The sequence below is a fragment of the Piliocolobus tephrosceles genome, chromosome 10, assembly GCF_002776525.5.
Source record: "Piliocolobus tephrosceles isolate RC106 chromosome 10, ASM277652v3, whole genome shotgun sequence".
NCBI lineage: Eukaryota > Metazoa > Chordata > Mammalia > Primates > Cercopithecidae > Piliocolobus > Piliocolobus tephrosceles.
This window is the reverse complement of record NC_045443.1, coordinates 4,536,730-4,562,366: the sequence shown is the minus strand read 5'-3', so window position 1 is coordinate 4,562,366 and position 25,637 is coordinate 4,536,730. Positions and strand designations below refer to the sequence as shown.

Below are 25,637 nucleotides of genomic sequence, written 5' to 3'. Positions count from 1 at the left end.
CAGTGGTCTGGGCTCTACTTGTCTGAATATCGTGACTTTGGACAGGTCAAGTAATGTTTCCGAATTTCAGTTTCCTCTTTTGTAAAATGACAATATGTAGTAGTACTATTTAGTAATACAAGTAATCCTGCACGAAGTTAGAGACTTTTTGTAAAAGTGCTTTGTAAAACCGTAAAGAACTCTGTTTAATATTGGTTCCAATTTATTTCACTCATACTCAAGAAAGGATTTTCTTCTTAACCAACCTGATAATAGCGGAAAGCATCCCTAGGAGGGAAAAAACATCCAGGACTCCCTGAATAAAAATTCGGGCTTATTACATGATTTTGAGCATCTTCCTTAACTTCTCCAGCCTCAGTTTCTCTATCTAAAGCATGAGAATAATTACACTTCGCCCTTAGTGCAGTTATTAAACACCAGTGAAGTAATTTTTTAATCAGACTGATCTTTCAGTGCCATGGGAGGAAATAGACATTTCTAATTAATTCTTCTTATTCAGACCATTACTAGCATGTGGAAGGAAGAATGTCTCAAGACTTTGAGTAAGAAGAACGAGCAGTGACAGCAACAGTCCCCATTGGATGGCACTATAATGAAAATGAGGATGACAGGAGCTGTACTTGGGCACAGTAGTACAACCATGTATTTGTGTACCAGGGCGGATCCACAGTGTATGTTAGATGTGTTTTGTTTTGTTTTGCTTTGCTTTGTTTTGTTTTGAGACAGAGTCTCGCTGTGTCCCCCAGGCTGGAGTGCAGTGGCCGGATCTCAGCTCACTGCAAGCTCCGCCTCCCGGGTTCACACCATTCTCCTGCCTCAGCCTCCCGAGTAGCTGGGACTACAGGCGCCTGCCACCACGCCCGGCTAATATTTTGTATTTTTAGTAGAGACTGGGTTTCACTGTGTTAGCCAGGATGGTCTCGATCTCCTGACCTCGTGATCCGCCCATCTCGGCCACCCAAAGTTCTGGGATTACAGGCGTGGGCCACCGCGCCTGGCCACTAGCTGTTTTAACATAGAGCTTTGCATCAAATTCTCATAACGTGCCAAATGCTTGGTAATATGGTGTACCCTAAACAGCTGAGGAACACAGGGCTCCTGACCCTTGAGAAACTTCTAGAAAGTTTCACCTACAGCCAGTAAAAGAGCTTCAAACTCAGGTCAATGCTAGAGCTTGCTTTTCCTGGTATTCCTGGTTGATTTCCAGCTCCTCGGAGTCTAGAACAAAAAGGACTGCACCAGTGTTTACAAATGAGCCCAAAGACCTTTCATAGGTGAGAAAGTTTGGAGAACCCAGCAAGTTATGAAATTGCTAGTTATTGTTTTATACCAGGGAGGACGTCTGCATCTCTGCTCTTACGGAGAGGGAGTCAGTTACCAGTGTCCAGTGGTTTTTGCCACCAATGACATGTCACACCGATCACCCTCTCCCTGGCCTTCCTGGCAGTGTCTTTACTGCTCCCAGCCTCCCATGCTCATTCCAGTTGGATCACGGGTCTTCACTATTAGATGAGTAATAAACAGTAGAATATAAGCCTCTCCTCTTGGCCAATCCCAGAGCCAAACTAACATGTTCAAACACCCTGTGACTATTATTACCAATGATAATAAGAGGAATAACAAGCAGGAATTGCTTTTATTAAATAAATCAGGAAGATGCACTTTACAACAGTTCCAGAGACAGTTCAAGAGGCCTCTAAATGCTCGGGTGATGTTGGAGCATGTGTTGTCCTCCGTTACGGACGAGTTTCTCCACAATTACTAGTCTCTCCACAGCAGGTTAGGACTCATCTTCTAACTGTATAATAACATAAATGGGTTTTCTGTTTATCAACTATTACATTATAGGTGTGCATTTCCTCCTTATAAAGCTGTCTTTTTAATAGATGTGCTTTGGAAATGATACTGTAATTGTAGCCTTTTAAACAGCAAGATTTTTTTTCTTTCTTCTTTTTTTTTTTTTTGCTGAGATGGAGCCTCACTCTGTTGCCCAGGCTGGAGTGCAGTGGCGCGATCTCAGCTCACCACAACCTCCGTCTTCTGGGTTCAAGCGATTCTCCTGCCTCAGCCTCCCAAATAGCTGAGATTACAGGCGCACACCACCACACCTAGCTAATTTTTGTGTTTTTAGTAGAGACAGGGTTTCACCATGTTGGCCAGGCTGGTGTCAAACTCCTGACCTCAGGTGATCTGCCCGCCTCGGCCTCCCAAAGTGCTGGGATGACAGGTGTGAGCCACTGTGTCCAACCAAACAGCAAGATATTTAGCCTTCATCTGGTGCTGGTTTTCTCAGTTTGGGTATACGCAGGGAGATCTTAGCCTCCTTAACCCTATAACCTCCAGGTCAAGTGCAGAGCTCTGCCAGGCCAATGTGCACTAAGGCTGCCCAATAAGTGCTTTTTGAATGTATGAGTGATAACAGCAGAGCTCCTAGGCCATCTGCATCACCGCCGTGCTTCTTGAAGGGGCTGTACCTGAAACCATCCTGGGAGGGTAGCAAGAGCAACATCGCTGGGCATGAGTCAAATATGCCCATCACTGGATTCAGTATGTTTGGTTGGGCGGCACACACTCTTCACTGTGCCTAGTGCCTCTGAACCTGGCGTTGTTCATATTTCATACCTCCTCCCTCTGAACCTCAAAACTGCTTTCCATAATAGCCATGTAGTAATAATTATTTTCTTGATTTGTTCTTCATGTAATCATCTTTATTTTCTTGATTTGTTCTTAACTTTAAAAATAATAACTAAAAAATAAGCAGCAATATGAAAGATATTATCCATAGTTTGTAAAACGTTTTATGTTTGAACCCAAATGAACTGTTATCAAACAAAACATGATACCTTGCAGTTCACACTTTATTTCACTGTTTTCAATTTTAAATGCAGATAAAAACCCTAAGTTCTCACATAGGATGGCAGAATTGAAGTCACTCACACCCTGTTTCTTTGCCTTTATTAATATAATCAATGTGCTTATTTTTTTCAAGCAAACTGTTTAAATGCAAGAATATGTGATACCACGGGGGCAGACTATACCTGGAAGAAAGCTCTAACCATTCCAAACCATATGTCGTTAGGAATAGCTCTGGAAACAGAGGAATTTAGCTAAGTCTTTGGGGGCTGGGGTTAGTAGCTGGGGAGAGCACTATACAATTGGGAGTTCTCAAAATTAACTGCCATAGAGAACACAATGTTTGTTAAAAGTAAGCAACGAAGGGCCGGGCGTGGTGGCTCAAGCCTGTAATTCCAGCACTTTGGGAGGCCGAGACAGGCGGATCACGAGGTCAGGAGATCGAGACCATCCTGGCTAACACGGTGAAACCCATCTCTACTAAAAAACACAAAAAACTAGCCGCGCGAGGTGGCGGGCGCCTGTAGTCCCAGCTACTCAGGAGGCTGAGGCAGGAGAATGGCGGGAACCCGGGAGGCGGAGCTTGCAGTGAGCTGAGATCCGGCCACTGCACTCCAGCCCGGGCAACAGAGCGAGACTCCGTTTCCAAAAAAAAAAAAAAAAAAAAAGTAAGCAACGAAAAGGTAATCATCTACATCATAGAACAATATTATATAGATGTAATTGTATATCTATATGTAATTAAAGTCAATAAATAGTAAGCACAGCAACTATTTGGGACTTAGACAGATAAGGTTTGCCTTGAGGGGGGCAGTATTGTGTCACTGACTTTCTTTAGAACTTCAAGTGCACGGTGATAATAAAAGTCAGACCCATTTGCGTTTCCCTAAGTTCCAGATCCCCTGTTGATGATGCACCCCCCGCCCGCCCCCCGCCTGCAAACTTAATTGTCTCCATGTAAGTGGCTGATACCTGGGAAACCTCCTCCTGAAGGAACAGGAGGACAAGCGTGATCTAGTGACAAGGCTTAGTCACCAGGTGGGGGTCTCAGCAGCTCACAGCCTCGCCTCTCCCACCAGTCACATGGCTCTCCCGGTCCAGCTTCCCCTGCACTCAGGTCTGAGTCCTGCAGGGTTGAGGGGGTGACAACAGAAAGGGCTGTTGAGTCATCCTCTGAGATTTTAGAGTATAATGATCTGTTTGAGAGTCAGAGCATTACCCAAAAGGAAGAGGAGTCATTTTGGCCCCCCACCATAGAACATCATTTGGCTGAGTGACCTGCCATATGTGGCAGTGGCCGGTGCCTAGCAGACGGTGACTGGCAGGAGACAAGAGGCAAGGGACATAGCCCAAGTGGGAGCTGACGCGGTGGTGACCCTGCAGGCACTCCAGTAAAACACTGGAGGCATCTATAATTATAACATGAAGTAAGATTTCTGTGGTCTTGCAACTGAATGAGAAGTTTCCCAGACATGATCTTGTTTCGGCCTCCCAGTGGCTCTGCAAGGTGGATACCACTATTACCAGTCCTACTTTATAGTTCAGAAACTCAGATCCAGGAGGGATGTCAACTGTCTCAAGATCCCAGAGCAAACACAAACAGCAAAAACCCCTGTTCTTTTTAAGCTTGCATTTTTCTCAGTGAATCTCATAAGCTTAAGCAGCAAAGAAGGAACCATGAAATGTGCACTAAAAATTCTGATATTACACAGCATGTGAATATGTAACTTCAGAATACCGGAAGTGGACATCTCAGGCCTCTTTCTAAAATTCATTTTAAAAAACTGAGATAATGGGCCGGATGCATTTTAAAAAACTGAGATAAGGAATAAAAACAGAGTGTGGCTCACACCTGTAATCCCAGCACTTTGGGAGGCTGAGGCAGTGGATCACCTGAGGTCGGGAGTTCGAGACCAGCCTGACCAACATAGAGAAACCCCATCTCTACTAAAAATACAAAAATTAGCCAGATGTGGTGGTGCATGCCTGTAATCCCAGCTACTCGGGAGGCTGAGGTAGGATAATCGCTTGAACCCAGCGGGGGAGGTTGCGGTGAGTTGAGATGGCGCCACTGCACTCCAGCCTGGGAGACAAAGCCAGACTCCATCTCAAAACAAAACAAAACAAAACAAAACAAAACAAAACAAAACCCTGAGATATAACTTCACAGAGTAAAGTGCACAGTCCTCATTATGCAGCAGGTGACAGTAAACCTCTAACCTCCACCTCAATCAAGATGTAGAACCACCCCAGCACCCTCCAGCTCCCTCACCCCTCAGCCATAAACCACCCTCTCCTGCAGCAACCACTCCTCCTGATTCTATCTCAGAGATTAATCTTAAGATTTTCTCCCTCTTTTTTTGGTATCTAAAATACCAAACAACTTATTGGACTGACATTTTTCGTATTAATTGATCTTTGTAAGTAACTGAGCGAAGTGGGGCACTCCAGCTCAGAGCCTTTGTCTTTGCTCTCCCACTGTTGGAATGAGGCTTCCCCAGAGAACCCCATGCTGTATTCCCCAACTCTGTCAGCTCCTTGTTCAAAATCCTTCTTTTCAGCAAGGCCTCCCCTGAACAGACTATTTAAAATTGCAAACCCCATTCCTGGCATTCCCGATTCTGCCCTCTGCTTTGTTTGATACCAAAATACTCTACATTCCCTGACACAGTCTAGGTTTTCCTTATTTGTTTATTCTCCACCTTCCCTAGATAGAATGTAAGCTCTTTGAAGACAGAGTTGTTGGGCTCTTCTGGTCACAAACAGTTTTCCCTGTGTCCTCAAATGATAGCATCTGGCACTTAGTATCTGCTCAGTCAACATCTGTTTAAAAGGTGACTATCACATAGACTGACTTGATCAACTCAACTAAACGACTCAAAACATAGTTTTAACACTTACTTCTCATTCAGGAACTTAGAAATGTAATTGCATACATTTTATTGGGAATTATGAGCAACAGGTTATTCTACAATAGGTTACGATGATCTGCAAACCTGACGACAGAAACTAAGGGAAAGATCAAGACCTTCGGAGTCAGGAGGAATCCTGGCCTCACCATGTCCAGCTATGTGAACTTAAGCAAATTAGTTTACCTCCATGAGCTTTAGTTTTCTTCTCAGCTGAAAAGTGGACGTAGCAATATCTATTTCAGAGGATAGGTGTGGGCATTACATAAAGCACTTTTCAATAAATAGAAATGTATTTATTACAGTGTTCTTGGAGTCATGTTAATATCACATAGCTGAAACCACAGCAAGGAAGCAGGTGCTAGTCCTGCCCCGACAACAGCAACTATAAAGGGGGTGCCTTGTAAATGAATGATTATTTTCCTGAAAGTTCCTTAAACCCACACTCACTGTCTGTGATTACCTCCCATATCACTGGGACAAGAGTTAAGAGTTCTGCAGCCAGATGCCTGTAAGATAAACTGCCAATGGAAATTTTATGCGGAGTGGTGACAGCAAGGAAGACCCAGCCACGTACCTTGAAGGTCCCTCCAGATTTATCTTCAGGCCATGCGACACTTTATTGTTATCAATTCCTTAGATTCAGGGTCTCCATTTTCATCAGCACGGCTAGATGGCCTGTAAGGTCTTTCTTTTTTCAGGACACTTAGGAGTTGGAGCAGGAAGGAGCAGGGCAGAGCCTTCTAAGCAGGTGCTGCTGCATGCCTGGAATCCCACTGTGGCTTTATTCCTTAGTGTGGGTTCTCTCTTAGTCTGCAGGGACTCCTGGGAAGTTGACAGTCATTTACATCTTAATGTGAATAAGGTTTTTTTTTTAAGGCTCCTTTCCTAAGAGCAAGTGAGATGAGGAAAGAGGGAAATAAGAAAGAGAAAAGGAGAAGTAACTGAGGAAAAGCTGCCAGCTGTGAAGAAAACAGCTGATGAAAGGGGCTCAAGCTAGCTTCATTTCTTGCAGGTCTAGTTCTAAGTCTAGGGGCAGAAGTCTTCGATTTGGCTGGACACCCAGCCTCCTCTGTGACCTGTCAGGATTTTTAACTTCACAATAACTCCTAAGCGGACTGCTGTCCACTGGCCACAACTCACTGAAACTTTCTCCATATTCAGCATTTATTAAAGACTGGAGGTTCCAAGGTAAGTGTGGAAGCAGAAGAACTATGTCCGTAAGTTGAAGCCTTATGTAAACAAACAAAACACAGAATGAAGGGAACAGTATTCTGATCCAGGGTATACAGTCTGTGTGAACTTGACTGCTGCTGCAGACACAGTTTCCTTGCAATTAGATTTCAGTGCAACCTAAGAAAAAAAAAATATATATATATATATATATTTTTTGAGACGGAGTTTCTCTCTGTCGCCCGGGCTGGAGTACAGTGGCCGGATCTCAGCTCACTGCAAGCTCCGCCTCCCGGGTTTACGCCATTCTCCTGCCTCAATCTTCTGAGTAGCTGGGACTACAGGCGCCCGCCACCACGCCCGGCTAGTTTTTTTTGTATTTTTTAGTAGAGACGGGGTTTCACCGTGTTAGCCAGGATGGTCTCGATCTCCTGACCTCGTGATCCGCCCGTCTCGGCCTCCCAAAGTGCTGGAATTACAGGCTTGAGCCACCGCGCCCGGCCGAAAAAAAAATTTTTTTTTAATCTATAGCTTATAATAATAACTGTACTGTGCAATCGAGTGTAATGTAATGAATACTTTTGACCAATAATTCATGCTTTAATTAATTAATTAATTATACGTCAAACATAGGGCAGGTGCCTGCTTCAGCAAGCAAGCCAGACAAGACCCTTGCTTTCCTGGAATTTGAGGCTGGGGGCAAGGGGATACAGATAGCAAACAAGTAAATTTAAATATGAACATTTTAGAAAGTAATAAACGCCATCAAGAAAATAAAAAGTACTGTGATGGGGAAGGCCTGTGTGTGATGAAGCAGGTCAGGAAAATCCTTTCTGGAAACATGACATTGGCATTCATACCTGAATTATGAGAACGGTCCAGACATGTATGCACGGGGGAAAGAGCAGGCACAAAGGCCCTGAGGCAGGAAGCAGCCTCGTTGGTGTCACTGAGGACTTGAAAGGTCAGTGAACTCAGGATCTAGAGAAGGAGGTGGGAAGCAGCAGAAGGTGGGGTCAGAGGCATGGAGCAAATTGTTAAGACCTTGTCAGCTATTAGTAAGAAGTGTCACAGACAACGAGACGAGAGTGTTTTTAGAGCAAGGGAATGAAATGATGTTCCTATTTCGCGGAATATGTCCCAATTTCACAATGAGCTTGGAAAAAAAGTATGTTCCAGTTTGTTGTTTCCTTTGTTTTAAAGATGGTTAGTAAATATCTGTTGAGTTCATGAACACATGGATGAATGAAGGAACTGATCACAAGAGTGGGCAAAGTTAGAGTGGAAAGGGCATTGCCCTCCACCTGAAGTTAAACAAGGCAGTGGTACCACTTGCTGGTTAGGTGACCTTAGGCAATTCACAACCCAGTTTTGAACCTCAACTTCCTCACTGGTGGAATGGGGTAATACCTCCCTGAGCTGCTCTCCAGAAGTGTGATAAGGATGAAATGAGAAAATGTGCAAAATGCATATACAAAGAGTGATGGATGATAAGGGAGATGAGCATCACAGTTTTTTGGGTTGTGTTAAGGCCACAGCGACGTGCCTCGATTTTAACCTGGAAGCCCCTGATATTCGTGAATTGTCTTCAAGTTTTGTTTGGAGCCTGTTGCACTCCTCAGTCTACACTGTTTTCAGTTGAGTAGTTTGCTGCCCTCTGTGTAAAGCGATGCTGCATTTATTTACTTCTTAAAGCCTCATGGGAGAGACCCCAGCTCCTGCACACAATAAAAACCCCTTATCCTCGCCTTGGCACCAAACGGTTGACAAATGCTTGCAGAGATGTTATCTCCTTGTATGCTGGCAAGTCCGTAAAGGAGTCAGGTCAGGTTTGATTTCGCCTGCTAGAACTCCCCATCAACCCCGCTTCATTTCACGAGACTCACATCCACAGTCTTTCTAGGTTGAAAAGCCTGAAACCTTCTAGTTCGTCCTCCTCGGGAGACTCTTCCTAAGTAGGGTGATGGGATTATATTTCCTGGGAAAGAGTTTCTGTAAACTCTCCCTAATTACCTACTGAGTTTAGCAACTTGTCAGGAAGCCCTTCTCTCTAATCTAAATCCTCCGGCTGTAATTGTAGCCTCTGACCCCTGGTTCTGCCTTCAGATGCAATCTGCAACAGCATCGCCTCTGGCACCAACATATCTGTATCAACTTACCTTGCAGGTTGTCAGGATGAGAAGGAGACTTGGTGACCAGGGAACCTGAAGCTAGCAGGATGTGGCCCCAGGGTGGGAGACCGCTGAGGCTCCTTCGAAGGTTCATGGCAGTATTGTATACCGCGGTGTCCTTCTCAACTTCACCACTTACTCCCCAAGTCCTCAGGACCAGTGTTTAAGGACACGGAAAACTTTCAATGCCAGTGGTAGGGTCTGAACCAGAATTGATTTGCAGGGTGACTGTGAGTGGACCCTTGTGGATTCCTGCTGGTGTAGGGCTTCAGAAGGAGGAAGCTCAAAAGAGCCACTAAGTGAAGCAGAGCCTGGGTTGGCATCTTGGGGCTGAGCAGTTTGCTCCCCAGGGTGTGGGGCAGTGCAGTGGCGGATCTCTCACTTGCAAACTGTAAGGCAGGTGCTGCCCCTGTCTGAGTGTTGATGCTCTCATCTGCTAAGTGGGGATAAGAATCATGGGTGATTTCGGAGGATTAAATACACTTCTGCCTGGTGCCTGGGCTCCCCTCCCTGCTATTGCTTTGGGTTCTGCCTCTCCAACTTCCAGCCACAGTTGGAGTTTGGAGTAGATGGGCTCAGAAGATGAGGAGAGAAAAGCCTCTTAGAAATCAAATGGCTCCCACAAACCAGACTTCGCTGAGCTATTTTCAGTGAATCAGGACCCCATAAGTTACACTACTCTTGAAATGCAGAAAGGTGTGAAAATCAAGGGAGAATATGATGAAGGCAAACACTTTTTGGGATCTGCCAGCTCAAGCTCCTGCAAAAAGTAAATCCATGAGAGACGCTGGACCAAACCCCATCCACTGCAGCTCAGTTGGCCTGTGGACATGCAGGGGAAAGGCAGGACTGCCTTCACCAGGCGCTCCTGGTGCCCCACACCCGTGGCTACCCAGGGTCAAGATGTACTAGGGGAGATGAGGTTTCACACTGTGCAAAAGGGTCTACACCACAGTTCCTCTAAATATACATCTGCCAAATGCTCTAATTTCTTAAACATTGATTTATAATTTTGATCAGTAGAGATGCATTTGCATCCCTAATTGGGGGTCACAGCCTTAGTACTATTTAAGAGTTTTTTGTTTTTCTTGGTGCAGGTAGGCAGTGGACCTACCTTCAACTCCTTTCTTCAAGCTTTCTTCAATGCATTTGCATTCCCTGAGCACACACTTATTTTGTGAGAGGTAGAATGGGGATGGAGAATGGACTAGAGGCCAGTGCTGAGGACAGAGGGGAGTGGAACTGGCATATATGCAGAACAGGTGGCATGGTGTCTCAGGGCTGGGCAGATGGTTTACGTGTGCCCTGGAATCTTGGAGTGTGCAGGTGGCATTGACGGGAGGGCACCATGCTGCACTACACGGCTCTCCATCTTGGTTGCTGTCCAATGCGGCTCCCCGCATCTGCCCTCACTCACGAATGACACGGGGGATGCAGGAGTACCCTTTTCCCGAAGCTTAGGTACTTAGGTTCCCTAAGGGGGCCTAGGCTTTGCTGGGATATACAGATCACCGTGAAGTGACTGAGAGGCTTCGTGGCCTGCCTGCCACCGTCCTTCCCCGTTCCGGTTTAGAATTGCTGGCACTCATTCACCTCACAAGGCTCTCAGTACTCACATTTCCTCACCCCATGCTTACGATAGATTCATTCACACGAACAGTGTGGGGTGGGCAGAGGGGAGGGGAGAATGTCTTTGAGAGTATTCAGAGAAAGCATCCACACTGGGTGGGTGTTGAACTCACCTGCGCGGTCATCCCATCTTCCCCAGGCCAGCTTCTCTCCATGTCCTGCCCGGTGGTAAGTTAAGGCTTTTGAATTTTGCTATCACAAAAGCAATGCCTCCTTAAAGGACAGAGCAAGGGCTATTTAAGGTAGTCCAGTGCATCCGAGGGTGAGGATTCTGTAAACAACCCAGAGTCAGGAACGACAGAGGCTGACGGTTAACCACGCACTAGGTTCCGAGTGGAATCTTGCACTCCTCCCTTTTCCTCCCCGCTTTTCTCACCTTCTCCTCCTCTGTGCATCCTTTGTTCCACACTAGCCCAATCTGTGTCCCCTCCAGTGATTCAGGGAGCATAAGATGGTGTGAGAGCCCTCATAGGAGATTCAACCTCGCGGGACCCCTTTCACCGGAGGGGCAAAGCCTGAGCAACCTGTTACATGAAAGATGGAGGCCGGGCGTGGTGGCTCAAGCCTGTAATCCCAGAACTTTGGGAGGCCGAGTCGGGCAGATCACGAGGTCAGGAGATCGAGACCATCCTGGCTAACACAGTGAAACCCCGTCTCTACTAAAAAAATACAAAACACTAGCCGGGCGAGGTGGCGGGCGCCTGTAGTCCCAGCTACTAGGGAGGCTGAGGCAGGAGAATGGCGTGAACCCGGGAGGCGGAGCTTGCAGTGAGCCGAGATCCGGCCACTGCACTCCAGCCTGGGTGACAGAGCAAGACTCCGTCTCAAAAAAAAAAAAAAGAAAAAAAGAAAAAAAAAAGAGAACATCATTTGCAAAGGGGATGAGAAATCCCTTTTATCTTGGCCTGTTTCCCTTAAGCAGTTCTACCACTCTAAGGATACTTACCTGGTAAAAATATACTGAATGCCCGCTACCTGCTTCCTGTCTATCTGCAAGAGACAGGCTTCTTCCCACCCCTCCCCCCCACCCCTACTAAGTGTTCTATATTCTTGCAAATAATTGCTTGCCTACTGGTCCAGAAAATGGAAAACTGTAAGCTAGGCTGTTGGCAAAAATTAATTTCATGTGACACCCATGATAGAAAGAACAGAACTGAGCCATGTTTGTGTGGACAAGCACATCCTGAAAAGTTAGAAGGAAGCACAGTGGTGGAAGAACAGTCTTTGGCATCAGCCAGAACTGAGTTCAGATCCCGTCTCCATTACTTAAAAAGCTATATGCCTTTGGGCAAATGATCGTCTTTTAAAATATCTTCTTTGCATATTTGCTGTAAAGATTAAAAATAATGTATGTAATGGACCTGGAACATAATACATACTAAATAAATAATAATTAAGACAATCTTGATTGAAGTTGTTTGCAACACATTCCTCAACTGGTTGTTACTATGTATGTGCTGTTAATTAATTCATTTAGGCAGTCAATCAACAAATACTGATGTATAAGAAATATATTGAACAACAACAATAAAATGAATAAGTAAAGAGTTATGCCAGGAACCCAAACTTGTAATTTTGGATGAAAACACTGACCTAGATGTAGACTAAACAGCAATCATTTAATTCATACTACACAGGCCTCCACTGCAGCTGGTGATGGCAAGGGCAAGTTTCAGGATGGAGAAGGCACCTGGTCATCCTCTCGGGGAAAAGCTCCCGTTAGCACCTCCATTTAGGGGTCATTGGTTTCAGCTACGCATCCAGTATCCTCTAACAATCTAAATTTCCTGAGAGCAGGAGCTCTTATGAAGCCACTGCTTACAATTCAATGGGTACTGACTGCTTGGAAAATCTGCTCTGCTGCTGAACAGACAGAGGACGGAGAGAAGTGGGAAGGGACTCCCAGTTCTCACTGTGGGCCCTCTGCTCTCCGCTCTCAGATTCGCTCCGATTTGAGTAGTTTAGTACAAAGAGTGGGGTCCTGGCTTCCAGGCCTCCCTCTGCCCTTGGCTTACCATGTACCTTGGGGGAAGCTCCTCATCTTCCGAGCCTCAGTGTCCCGGGATGGAAGATGAAGGGGTTGGCAAGGTCATTGCTGTGGTCTCTTATGAGACAAACATTCTGTGACTTACTTTCCAGAGTGGATGTTCATGAAAGGTATGGTTTTGGACACTTACTAGTTGGACTTTTTCTACTATCGATTCCAGGAGGCGAGAGGCTTCTAGATAATGAGTTTTTCGCAGGGAAGTGAACCTGTCACTTTCAGGTCACGCCTTGGGTGTTAATGATGTAAACAAGGCCAGGAAGTCATGGCCTCTTAGCTTAGGTACTCAGTGCCACACAGTGGACCTACAGCTACTGAGCCCGCCAGGACTGAAGGGGGAGGAGTCAATTTCCTGCTTAAACGTGTGATGCTCTGTACCACCCAGTGATCTGTCTCCTTGGGCAGCTCCTAGGAAGCCATAATTCACCTGTTGCTTCTCTCCACTTGTCTACAGATCCCTGAATATGTAGGAATTCAGTTATCACCTTACCCTCATCACTACAGAGTGCCTAGATAGGATAGGCTAGTAGGAAGCTAGCTCCACAGCTGTGTCTCCACACAGCTTCATGCTTGCTCTCCAACCATTCATTCCTAGCACACACCTGACTCCGTGTCACGTGCGTGCTAGGCATCGGCAATTCACTAGTGAACAAAACCAGACACAGGCGCTGCTGTTATGGAGTTCACAGTCCAGCGGGAAGGCAGATATTAATAAAACACACAGGCCGGGCGCGGTGGCTCAAGCCTGTAATCCCAGCACTTTGGGAGGCCGAGACGGGCGGATCACGAGGTCAGGAGATCGAGACCATCCTGGCTAACACAGTGAAACCCCGTCTTTACTAAAAATACAAAAAAACTAGCCGGGCGAGGTGGCGGGCGCCTGTAGTCCCAGCTACTCGGGAGGCTGAGGCAGAAGAATGGCGTGAACCCGGGAGGCGGAGCTTGCAGTGAGCCGAGATCACACCACTGCACTCCAGTCCGGGCGACAGAGCGAGACTCCGCCTCAAAACAAACAAACAAACAAACAAAAACACACAAACACTGAATCTAAGGAATGGGTAACTGCGAACTAGGGGAAGTGCTACGAAGGACAGGGAACAGCACCATGAAAGTCGATGCAGCAGAGGCTGCTGGTTGCTTCCTCAGTATCCAGTCTCCTCTCTTCTTTCCTCATTGGATCCCTATTTGGTTAGGGAGAAAAAGGGGTCCAGCTAGAATGCTATGTTTTTCTTACCCTCCCCTGGAGCAGTTATTTAGCTCATTTGAGGTGAATAAGCTATAGCAAAAATCTTTTCTTTTTCTTTGAGATAGGGTCTCATGCTGTCACTCGGGCTGGACTGCAGTGACATGAACATGGCTCATTGCAGCCTCAGACTCCCCAGTCTCAAGCAATCCTCCCGCCTCAGCCTCCCTAGTAGCTGGGACTACAGGCCTGCGCTACCATACCTGGCTAATTTTTTTTTTTTTTTTAAAGAGTAAAATTTTTGGAGCAGGACTTCTGGGGAAGTTCTCTACTAGGGAGTGAATGCAGTGCTGGCCAGGGCCCCAGGAAAGTGAGCCTGAGGAGGAGACCTCTGCACAGGGCACCAGGTGGGCCTGCCTCCACTGCCTACCTCTGGGCTGCTAGCCTCCTGAGAGAAAAGAACTCCCCCACTGCCGCCTGGTGCTCCTGCCCATTTTGGTTAAGCCACCATTGGGAAAGGAATCTTAATTGCTCAGAGATGAATGTAACTCCCAATTAATACAGTGTTTACATGGAAACCTGACCTAGATGGAGGTGTGAGGGGAGGGTGTCGAGTATCAAGGAGGAGTGGGGGCAAGTGGCCAGGTGCTGGGGCAGAGGGCTGCAGGGTTTGGAGTGGGGGTCAGCCTAGGTAGAGGCCCCACGGGGACAGCAAGCACAGCGTGGAACATACCCTGGAAGCCCAGTGCAGGCAGGATGCAGATCGGAGGGGAAGGGTGGTGTGGGATGGGCCTGGGAAGGGTGGTGTGGGATGGGGCTGGGAAGGGTGGTGTGGGATGGGGCTGGGAAGGGCTGGGCCCCCACCACGCAGGACTGGGCAGTCAGGTTAGGGACTCTGGGCATTTTCTTGGAAGCAACAAGAAGACATTAATGAGTCAAAAGCAAAGGGGAGCATGATCAAAACATCACTTAGTGTCCATGATCCTATGTGAGAAGTGAACAATATTGCTCCCAGGAAAATGTCCCTACATAATACTCAACTCTCAGATTTGCTATGAGGATTAAGATAACATACGTAAAAGTACTTTTAAAAAGAAAGCATTACAAATTCAAGTTATTATGCTTTCTATTAATAACAAAATAAGAAAACTTTTTGGACCATCTCAGCTTTTAGTAACAAAAATTAAAAATTGCATTTACTACTTATTGAGTGCTGAGTACCAGATACTGTGCTACACAAATATGATCTATTTTTAAATGTCACAGCAATCTTTAAGATAGATATTACTCTCTCCATTTTTCAAGTGAGGAAACTGAGAGTTGAAAAGAACATGTAACTGTCCCCTAGTCACTCAGCTAGCAAATGATAAAAACTGGATTTGGGCTGATTTCAGATTTTTTTCTTTTTTTTTCGAGATGGAGTCTCGTTCTGTCACCAGGCTGGACTGCAGTGGTGCAATCTCGGCTCACTGCAACCTCTGCCTCCCAGGTTCAAGTGATTCTCCTGCCTCAGCCTCCCGAGTAGCTGGGATTACAGGCGCCTATCACCACGTTCAGCTAATTTTTGTATTTTTAGTAGAGACGGGGTTTCACCATGTTGGCCAGGATGGTCTTGATCTCTTGACCTCGTGATCCACCCGCCTCAGCCTCCCAAAGTGCTGAGATTACAAGTGTGAGCCACCGCAGCCAGCCAGATTTCAAATTCTTAAGCAATGCCCCGCAGAGGCACCCAAGTCCCAGATCGCCGCCTGGTCATACTGCGTGTGACACTGTCATGCCTTCTGTGATCTGCATGCGCACGTTAACTTATTTTTCCATGGCAGGGCTGTGCTTTTCAGGTGGAACTGACGTCGCTGGCACACTTGTGAGGTGAAATTGTTTTTCTCATGTGATACTTTCTCACCTTTCCCTGACACTGCTTTTCTTTCCTTCCCAGCACTAAATGTCACTGGCGATTGTAGTATGTCTACTTATGTATCAGTTTATGGACGGGTGACCCAACTGGAAGGTGAGCTCCTTCAAGGCAGGTGTCTCCTCCATCTTGTTTCCCTCCTGTGCTCTCCAGAGAGCACAACAGGCATGAGGCGGGCACACAGTATATGTGGGTCAAATAGAGAACAGACAAGGAGGACATGGGTTTGAAATCATTCATGCGTGTGATTTTATCTGTCTCCTTAAGCCTAATGGCCACATCTGCCGAAAGGGACGGGTGAGAGGGACCCCTCGGACTGGAATATGCTCTGTGAAAGTGCTTTTCGTAAAGCGGGGGGAACACCACAATTCCTCGTGTGAATTTTCCAGAATAAATGGCCTGCCCGACCCCTAACCCCAATTCTCCCCTCTCTTTCTCACCTGTCTTTCTTTTTTCTTTTTTGTCTTTTTTGAGACAGAGTTTCACTCTGTTGCCCAGGCTGGAGTACAATGGGTGCGATCTCAGCTCACTGCAACCTCCACCTCCCGGGTTCAAGTGATTCTCCTGCCCTGCCTCAACCTCCTGAATAGCTGGCATTACAGGCATGCGCCACCACGCCCGGCTAATTTTGTATTTTTGGTAGAGATGGGGTTTCACCATGTTGGTCAGACTGGTCTCGAACTCCCGACCTCAGGTGATCTGCGCGCCTTGGCCGCCCACAGTGCTGGGATTCTAGATGTGAGCCACCGCGCCCAGACCTCGCCTCTCTTTCTTACTCCTCCATGGGACTGGGGACATTCCGAGTGCAGGCAGCGCATCTCGGTCACAGTTGGTGTCCCAGCCGCAGTACTTTTTCAGGCACTCGATGAGTGCACAGGAAATAGTGAATGACACCCACGGTCCTGGTGTCTTTGGCAGGACAGGAAACAGTGAATGACACCCATGGTCCTGGTGTCTTTGGCAGGATCCTCCAACACCTGGGCCAACTGTGGCTCCATGTACAGACCCGTGAGAACCAAACCTGCCTATATCAAAGCTGGCTTGAAGGCAGAGTCAGGTCAGGAAAGATGGAGTGCTCTCCAGGCTGGGTTGATAACTTTAGCGATGCAGGGCCAGGAGAGGGAGGACTAGCAGGGAGGTGGAGAGGGTGGGAAGTTGGGTCCGCCAGGGGGAAGGCTGCAAGCATCCCAGGATCCTGCCCACTGCTGTCACCCAGGAGTGACAGAAATTCTACCACATCTAACCTCCATTAATACCTAGTCGGGGAGAAGTGGATTAGCAAGGGAAGGAATTGAAGCGGGATTCAAACTAGGTTTGGATTTCCCTTGTACTGCATACCGGCAAGTTCTTGGCTCACCCAACCTCAGATGCCTCCTCTGCAAAATGGAGACAGCAATACCTTTTTTTGTTGTTGTTGAGACGGAGTCTCGCTCTGTCGCCCAGGCTGGAGGGCAGTGGCTCCATCTCAGCTCACTGCAAGCTCCGCCTCCCGGGTTTACGCCATTCTCCTGCCTCAGCCTCCCGAGTAGCTGGGACTACAGGCGCCCGCCACCTCTCCCGGCTAGTTTTTTGTATTTTTTTTAGTAGAGACGGGGTTTCACCGTGTTAGCCAGGATGGTCTCGATCTCCTGACCTCGTGATCCGCCCCTCTCGGCCTCCCAAAGTGCTGGGATTACAGGCTTGAGCCACCGCACCCGGCCAGCAATACCTTTATTGAGTTGTTATGAAAATCGAATGAGATGATTTGTATAAAACACTGAGCACTGTATCTGAGGCTTAGGTGCACTCAAAGTCTGTATTAAATTGCGTCACAAACTATAAACTTCTGTGCCAATGAAAGGGATTATCATATAGACAGCGGGAGGCCACCCAAGGACAGGGGAAGGACCCCTCCCCACTCCTCTCACTCCTGCCCTACCCAGATGCTTGACATTATAGCCTCTGGCCCTTTGGGAGCTCAGGTTTAAACGCGGATTTGATCAGCTAGTGTTTAAAGGCATTCATTTAAGTTATTAGCACCTCCACTCTAATCAGATTAACCTCTGCTGCAACAGGAGTCTTGGGCCCGGAAACGTGAAGTGAGGGAGAATGGCAGCGGTAGGGATGCGCGTGTGCACACATACACACACACACACACACACACACACACACACACACGGAGGTCCTTAACCCTTACATGGCCGTGGAGGACCTGGAGAAGCTGTAGGCGCGGCAGGCAGTGTGTGTAGTTTGAAGAAGAAAGAGGACTTGAATATAGATGGAGCAACCTTGTCTTCCATGGGTGCTGATGCCGTGGGGATGAATAAACTATTGACTTATTTATTTGTCTATTTTAAAAAGCTTTTAGGCATTTATAGGGTCTTGCTCATCCTGTAATTTCTCAATGAAAAGATCTTAAAATGTTAACTTCTCTCCTGGGAAGGGGGAGGGAGATAGAGAGTGAAGACTTATATCTGTGTGTAAGAAGGTCTTTTTTAAAATTAATGGATTTGATTTTTTAGAGCGATGTTACACTTACAGAAAAATTGAGCAGAGAATACGAAGAGTTCCCATATACTCCCAGTCACTCGCCTCAGCTTCCCCTATTATTAACATCCGGCATTGGTGTGATGCATTTGTTACAAAGATGAACCAATATCTGTGCATTACTGTCAACTGAAGTCCACAGGTCCACAGTTAGAGTTCACTCTTTGTGCTGTGCAGTCCTACAGACTCTGCCTAATGCATAATGTTATGTACCTACCATTACAGTCTCATTCTGAAGAGTTTCACTGCCCTGAAAGTCACCATGATGTTAGGGGCCCTTATATCCTCAGATGCTGGGAACCACTGGTTTAGAGCTGGGGCCTTGTTTAGGGTAATGGATTTGCGAGAGAGCCACAAGTGGGGATGCAGCTCCTGGAGAAAGATACAGCCCAACTTGTGGGCTCTTGCAGGGCTGGAGCTGGGGCTGGTCTCAACATTTGTGGGGTGAAAGAAACAGTTCTGTCCTCTTTTCTTTTTCCTTTCTCCCTCTGTTTTGTTAATATTTTTTCCTCTTCAGGTTTCAAATCTTTTGATAGGCCCTTTATAAAAGTTTTAGAGGTCCTTTGGCTTTGGTTCTTAAGCTTAAGTGTGCATTTGAAGTACATACAGCAGTTTTAAAAAATCATGAGTGTAGCACCACACACCTCTAGTCCCAGCTACTCGGGAGGCCAAGGTGGGAGGATTGTTTGAAGCCAGGAGTTCAAGACCAGCCTGGACAACATAGTAAGACCCTGCCTCTACAAAAAATTTAAAAAATAAATTAGGTGAGCATGGTGGTGCACACCTGTAGTCCCAGCTACGAAGGAGGCTGAGGTGGGAGGATCGCTTGAGCCCAGGAGTTCGAGACTGCAGTGAGCTATAATTGCACCACTGCATTTCAGCTTGGATGATGGAGTGAGACCCCATCTCTTAAAAAAATCAGCGTGATGCCTGGAACCAACCTTGGTGGAGTTAAGTCAGATCTTCTGGAGATGAGACCCAGGCATAGATGATTCTTCAGAATCTTCCCAGAGGATCCTAACGGCAGCTAGTGTGGTGAGCCCCTGTCCTAGCTCATGTTCCTGCAGTGACTTAGATTCTTGGAGGTGTTGAGGTCCAGACACCTGGGCCTTCTTCAAGGGTCCTACTGTAGGGCAAGAAGAGCTCAAGGGTGTCTCTGTTGTATAAGCAGTGATAGAGAGAGTATTTTGCATTCTCACACAGGTTCACAGAGAGGCAGGTATAGCATGTTGAGGGCTACCTTGCTCAAAAATACAGAAAAACCAGAAAAACCTGAATCTGCACTAATAGTAGATGATTACATAAAAATGATAACTCCATGCCCTAGAACAAGACACAGCAATGTAAATGAAGTGAGACACACCTGTAGGTATTAGCATGCAGGGTGATATTCAAAGTCTGCAACCAGCCAGGTGCAGTGGCTCACACTTTTAATTCCAGTACTTGGGAGGCCAAGGCAAGGAGGATCGCTTGAGCCAAGGGGTTCAAGACCAGCCTGGGCAACAAAGCAAGACCACGTCTCTATAAAAAATTCTCCCGGTATGGTGCTGCATGCCTGTAGTAGCAGCTACTCAGGAGACTGAGGTGGGAGTATCATCTGAGCACAGGAGGTTGAGGCTGCAGTAAGCCATGATTGTGCTACTGCACTCTAACCTGGGTGACCGAGCAAAACCCTGTGTCAAAAACAAAAACAAAAACACCCCCAAAGCCTGCAGCTCCTGCTTGAGCAAGACCAGTCAGAACAGACACCCGACCAGCAGAACAGAACCTGGCCCCACTGACCTACCAGTGCACACAGAGTGAAGATCAGCTTTGCTGACACATGAAAAAAATCTCCAGGGTGTTGTTAAGTGGAAAATGTCAGTACCAGAACAGCACAAGGAGTGTGATCCCCTTTAGGTAAATAAAAAACAAGCCCTAAAAATAGGCGTACATATACATATTTGACAGTAAATGTAGAGAAAAACAATCCAGGAAGGAGAAGGCTGCAAATATGATGACCTCTTAGCTGGGAATTAGTTCTGGGAGTGGGTTGGGGGTGGCAAAAAGGCTCTGTAACATTTTGCCTTATTTAATTCCGTATTATTAAAAACTTTTTTATGGTGAACACATGTTCATACATTGTAAGTGCAATGAAAAAATGAATAATTTTTTTATGAGAAGAAAAATGCCTGTGGGGGCCAAAGTTCCAGGCTGCAGTCCTGGTTTTGTCCCTTATTAACAGGCCTTGCACCTAATCTTCTATATCTCAGTTTCCCCATCCGTGAAATGGGGACAATGCTGTTTCCTACTTCGCACGGTTGCAGTAAAGGTTAGGTGAATGGAGACACATGGTCTTGGATATGGTTAAAAATGAGTGACTAAGGCCGGGCGCGGTGGCTCAAGCCTGTAATCCCAGCACTTTGGGAGGCCGAGACGGGTGGATCACGAGGTCAGGAGATCGAGACCATCCTGGCTAACACGGTGAAACCCCGTCTCTACTAAAAAATACTAAAAAACTAGCCGGGCGCGGTGGTGGGTGCCTGTGGTCCCAGCTACTCGGGAGGCTGAGGCAGGAGAATGGCGTGAACCCGGGAGGCGGAGCTTGCAGTGAGCTGAGATCCGGCCACTGCACTCCAGCCTGGGCGACAGAGCGAGACTCCGTCTCAAAAAAAAAAAAGAGTAACTAAAGAGCGTGGAGAAGGTTAACTTATTCCACCAGATACATGTGGAAATAATTCACTTCTCAGCAATTCCCACTGAGAATGAGTGAAAATGATGGCTTTGAAAAGCATGTAAATTAGGGCTCTATACCAGAGAGAGGAATTATTAACCACACTTCCTATTTCTCATTAAGCTCCTCTATTCCTATTCATTTATTCATTCACCTGTTAATCCATTCATCAAATGTAGATGAAGCAAGTGTTACAGGTTGAATTACGTCTCCCAAAAAGTTACGTTGAAATCCTAACCCCCGGAACCTCGTAATGTCACCTTATTTGGTAATTAGGGTTGTTGCAAATGTAATTATTTAAGATAAGGCCATACTACAGTAGGATGGGCCCTTAATCCTATATGACTGGTATCTTCGTAAGAAGAGAAGAGCCTGTAATCCCAACACTTTGGGAGGCCGAGGCGGGAGGATCATGAGGTCAGGAGATCAAGACCATCCTGGCTAACATGGTGAAACCTCTTCTCCACTAAAAAACACAAAAAATTAGCCGGGCGAGGTGGTGGGTGCCTGTGGTCCCAGCTACTCGGGAGGCTAAGGCAGGAGAATGGCGTGAACTCGGGAGGCGGAGCTTGCAGTGAGCCGAGATCCGGCCACTGCACCCCAGCCTGGGCGACAGAGTGAGACTCCGTCTCAAAAAAAAAAAAAAAAAAAAAGAGAAGAGAAACAGAGGCATTGATAAACAAGGGAGAATGCCGTGTGATGGGGAGACAGAGTGGAGTCTCTGCAATGGCAAGGCAACAAATACCAGAGATTACTGGCCGTCCCCAGAGCTAGGAAGAGGCAACCAAGGACTCAACCCTACAGGTTACAAAGGGAGCACAGCCCTGCGAGCACCTTGATTTTGCTCTTCTTGCCTCCAGAAGAGTGAAATAATACATTTCTGTTTTCTTAAGCTACCCAGTTTGTGGCAATGTGTTGCATCAGTCCTCGGAAACTAATGTAGCAAGCAACGTGGGGAGGGGAATGAGCATATTTGGGCTTTGGAATCAGAGAGATCTGGGTTTAAATTCTGTGTCCATCATACTAGTTGTGTGATCCCAGATACACTATGTAATGTGGCTGAATCCTGCTTTCCTTATCTATAGGGATGGAGAAAAGAACACTGCCCATATGTCACAGAATCCTGAGGACTATTAAATGAAATAATATGCAGACAGTGCTTAGCACAGTCCTTGGTACATAGGAGACACTGAGTAAAATGTTAGTTCCCCTTTAAACATTTACTATAGTCCAAGCCCTGAGTTAAATGTGTCACAAAGTTTAAAAGAGCACCATTTGCACCCTAGAAAGAACTAGAGTTGGAGAAAAGCCAAATAAATTGATTTCTGATTTTTTTTTGTCTCTCCCTGATGTTTCCCGTCTATATGTCTGTTAGGGATGGTGAAATCCTCTGCATGGTGTATCAAGAGAGGAAACCAGCACGAACTCTGTTAAGCCAGACAACTTACATGGCAGCCCCGAGGTGGGGACTATTTTATTCTCATTTCCACCACACGGACATACATAATTTCTACTACAGTCTAACCTGGATTCAGGACTCACTGCAGTGTGTTCCAGCTCAAGTCTGCCCCAGCCTCTAGATGCACCACGACCCTCCAACAATGCTGGGGCAAACCCTGTGTTCAGATGCCCTTCTCATCTCAGGGCCTTTGCCCCTGCGGCCTTTCTGCAGTCTACAGAACACTCGTGTGCCATTTCTAATTCCCTTGGCCCTCCCTCTTCATCCAGCCTCTGCATGGTGGCCATCTGCACAGGCTTCCCACAGCCTCGTTCAGGTTCCCATTACAGCATCTCACGCAGCTGACCTATGCCTCTGTTTCCCCTTCTGGGGCCTGGGCTTCCTGGAGAATCTATTCACTCAAGCACAACTGGTGGGGCCACCCTCGAGCTAAGGGATACAAGAGATTGGGGATAAATGCTTCACCCTGTGTTCTCAGGACCGTGGGTCGACACACATTTCATAAACTCCTCAGAGGAATCCCACGGGATCTAGCATCCTTTGCCCTTCCTAGTGGCCAACTAAATAAAGCATTCTTGTATAAATGTTCCCTTCTTCTCTGCTCCCTAGAATCATGTTTTCAAACAAATATTTGTCTCAAACTCTGCTTTCAGGAAATCCCGAAGAAAGACACAAGTTGCCGTCATTTTTCAAGGTGTAGGTCAAATATCCAGAAATGGAAGCCATCGCCCCAACCCATTGCCATTTCCACGGCACACGGTACAGAACACTGCAGAGACGAGCTCAGTCTCCAGGTCTCAGGAGGCTCCAGCCTCTTGGACGCTCAGGCACTCAGGCCTTGCGGCTCCACCTCGCACCCTGTGCACTGCTTCATGGAGCCTTCACCACACTCCTTTTTAACTGCAACTAGTGAGTTCTACCAGCAGAGCCCATCCAAAGAGGAGCCTGTATCTATTCATTGTTGATTCCCAGTGCCTCATCCGGGAGTGTCACAGCAGGCACTCAAAGAGTCTGCTAAATGTATTCCTTGGGTTATAAGTAGAAAACTTGGGGTGTGTCCTCAGTAGCCTTGGCTCTGGTTTAAGCCCTCTGAGGCCCCTGCCTTCCCCTTGCGTGTCCCCTCCCCTCCCCCAACCCCCACCCTCAGGGTCTTGGGAGGTTCCGACACCTAACCTCAGGCGGATTGTTCATGTCTTCCTTCTACTCCACCCCTTGGCGACTTCCACTACAGAATATCTAGTCACCTCTGTTTCTCTCTTCCTATCAGGGACTACACTTCACAAGAAGGGCTCCTGAGAGTCTCCAGCTCCTTTCTTCCATGAGCTTGAGTCAGAAACTTGGAATGGCTTGTGTTGCCTGTGAAAGCATTTCTTCCTGAGAAGGTGCTGCCTACATAATGTAAAATGAAATACAAGTATCAACATAATTCCAGTTGTTCATGATATAATGTTAAAGGAAATGATGAACATACAAAACCATACATGCATACATGGTTTCATCTTTTTTTTTTTGAGACAGGGTCTCACTCTGTCACCCAGGCTGGAGTGCAGTGGCACGATCATGGCTCACTGCAGCCTTGACCACCCAAGACTTAGGTGATCCTCCTGCCTCAGCATCCCCACCCACCCCCAACCCCTGCCCCACAGTAGCTGGGACTACAGGCGCATACCACCACACGTGGAGAATTTTTGTATTTTTAATAGAGACAGCGTTTCGCCACCTTGCCCAGGCTGCTCTCAAACTCCTGGACCCCAGCAATCCACCCACCACGGCCTCCCAAAGTGCAGAGATTACAGGCATGAGCCATAGCACCCAGCCCATGGTATGATCTTAACACACCTACTGCTAAAAAATTACATGTGTAGAAAAAAACTTTTTACAACTCCTGCAAAGTGAACATAAAATAAAAAAATAATAATAAAAATAAATAATCATTACTGGAAAATAACCACACCAAAATGTTGTATTTGGTGGCAAGATTATGTGTTTTTCTTCCTTACTGGTTTGATATTTTCTATTACTTTAAAAAATAGGTTCTACATGTTTATGGTACAAAAAACAGATATTTAATGAAAAGAAAGTCCCCCTTCCATCCCTCTTCCTCATCTACCTGGCTCCTTTCCTCAGAGGCAACCACAGTTACCAGCTGCTTGATACGCACACACACACACACACACACCATGCATTTATACATAGTATATTTTATACAAGTGGTAGCATATTATATACATTGTTCTGTACCTTGTCTTTTTTATTTATCTTAGCAATTGTTCTGAATCAGGACAAAAAGCTGGTATACAGTTTTTAATAGACCATGCTTACTATTCCATTGTATGGCTATATCAAAATTTAATTAAATGGAGCATGGCAGCTCACACCTGTAAGCCCAGCACTTTAGGAAGCTGAGGCAGGCAGATCTTTTGAGCTTAGGAGTATGAGAACAGCCTGGGAAACATGCAAAAGCCCATCTCTACAAAAAATACAAAACTTAGCTGGATGTGGTGGTGGGCACCTGTAGTACCAGCTACTTGTGGGGCTGAGGTAGGAGGATGGCTTGAGCCTAGGAGGTTGAGGCTGCAGTGAGCCGAGATCACATCATGGCACTCCAGCCTGGGTGACAAAGCAAGACCCTGTCGCAAAATAAAACATTAATTAATGTTTCTGTAAATAGTAATTTTTCATATGTGCAAGCATATTTGCAGGATAGATGCCTAGAAATAAAACTCTTGACTCAAAGGATATGTGAATTTGTAATTTTGATAGTTTGGCAAATGCCCCTGCATAGAGGATGCATTGATTTATACTCCCATCAACAGTATGTGAATGCTGTCACACGTTTTTTTTGTTTTTTTGGTTTTTTTCTGAGACAGAGTTAAATCTTGTTGTCCAGGCTGGAGTGTAATGACACAGTCTTGGCTCACTGCAACCTCTGCCTCCTGGATCTCAAGGGATTCTACTGCCTTAGCCTCCTGAGTAGCTGCGATTACAGGTGCCTACCACCACACCCAGCTAATTTTTTGTATTTTTAGTAGAGACAGGGGTTTCCCCATGTTGACCAAGCTGGT

The 25,637-nt window shown here is 46.5% G+C and overlaps 2 long non-coding RNA genes across 2 annotated transcripts; one reads left to right on the top strand and one right to left on the bottom strand.

Moving 5' to 3' along the window:
* Window positions 1-1,689: 1,689 nt before the first annotated feature.
* On the bottom strand, window positions 1,690-7,103 carry LOC111535836. Its single transcript, XR_002729580.2, has 3 exons — window positions 6,340-7,103; window positions 3,826-3,979; window positions 1,690-1,798 (listed from the first exon to the last, which is right to left on the bottom strand). It is a non-coding gene; the product is annotated as an uncharacterized LOC111535836 (long non-coding RNA).
* On the top strand, window positions 6,728-24,006 carry LOC111535837. The gene is made up of 3 exons (XR_002729581.2): window positions 6,728-6,953; window positions 22,489-22,575; window positions 23,226-24,006. It is a non-coding gene; the product is annotated as an uncharacterized LOC111535837 (long non-coding RNA).
* Window positions 24,007-25,637: the final 1,631 nt, after the last annotated feature.